The following is a 635-nucleotide window of genomic DNA, read 5'->3' as shown; positions in this document are numbered from 1 at the left end:
CGTTCGGCACTATCCTGTGTTAAAGGACTTGAATCCTAAAAGTCCCGTGGTGAATCGACGCGAAACCTGTGTTGCACACGCTGGGCGTACGCTTGCGGATCTCCTTGCCTGGTCAGCCCATGTTGCCAAAGCTCGGTACCCCTGTAAAGAAAGTGGAGAACCCGCCACACCACCACAAGCGCGAATCCAACTCAACAGAGCCAAGCCAAGACCATAAGATCATCGAGCACCAAGCCGCTGTCATTAAACACCTTATCGAGAATTCCAAGCGCCAAGATGCCCGCATGGACATGCTAGAGGCAAAGATAAATGGAGATCCTGTAGCTGCAACACACAAAAGGAACAGACAAGATGAAGACACAGCAGATGTGAGCGAGCCCAAGAAGAAACAGCGCAGAGGATCTGCTACGCACTTTCGTGCAACTTGGTTTACCTGGTATGCGCAAGAGCCACGCTGGTATGCCGGAGAACCAAAGCAGCAGCGGTCGAAAGCAAAGGTGCTGGTTGCGTTCATGAAGCTGTTTCTTGAAGACGGCTTCGTGCATAGAGATAAGTCCGCGGACTACCGGGATCGAGTGCTGGAGCATGGGAAGCGCGCCAAGGATGCCGTACTCGCCTACTTGAAGAAGGAACAC

Source organism: Phytophthora parasitica (assembly GCF_000247585.1).
Source record: "Phytophthora parasitica INRA-310 unplaced genomic scaffold supercont2.75, whole genome shotgun sequence".
Classification (NCBI taxonomy): Eukaryota; Oomycota; class Peronosporomycetes; order Peronosporales; family Peronosporaceae; genus Phytophthora; species Phytophthora nicotianae.
The sequence above is the reverse complement of the archived record's forward strand: the minus strand, read 5'-3'. Positions refer to the sequence as shown.